We start from the raw sequence: 654 nt of genomic DNA on the forward strand, positions 1-654 counted from the left end.
CACAGCCATTTTTGTTGTCGAGTCGTACGGCCGGCCTCGCTGAACTCGCTCTTCTTCAGAATAGCGAGTGGAACCGAACAAAAAGGGGGGGTTCCTCCGGGAAATGACGCAAGAAAGCTGGGAGATTTACAACTTACGACTAGCACGTACCGGCTTACCATAAAAATGGATTACACCATTAGCCTTGTAGGGGTTAGCATGTCGGATTGGGGCTTGTAATGAGTTAGCAGATCAAACTGAGACTTGTATGGGCTAGCATGTCAGAATGGGGCTCGTAAGGGACAACCCTGCTGAGTTCTCAGAAGAAAGTAGTCCAATCCGGATCGCTTTTAACTCACTTATTTGTCAAAGTATTTCGGTATGGTAACTACGGAGCAAAAGGAGGGGAATTGTATCGAACACGTGCTGAGCGACTCCCAGCTGATCAAAACTCTAACCCGCAAGTCTGAGCTACCGGAAGTTTCTGACCTCCAACCTCTCTGTCGAGATTGATTGTGTCTAGTGGGCGTGGCCTATGTGAAGTGGGCGTGGCCGGTGTGACGTATTAGCCTCGGCTTCCTCACCTATCTAAAGGTGCTGCCTTCTGTGGATGGAGCAGCTATTGCAGCCTTCAGTAAGGTCCTGCTTCCTAGTGGTTATGTGAGGGTAATACAG

Source organism: Gadus macrocephalus, chromosome 3, assembly GCF_031168955.1.
Source record: "Gadus macrocephalus chromosome 3, ASM3116895v1".
In the NCBI taxonomy this organism is placed as follows: Eukaryota; Metazoa; Chordata; class Actinopteri; order Gadiformes; family Gadidae; genus Gadus; species Gadus macrocephalus.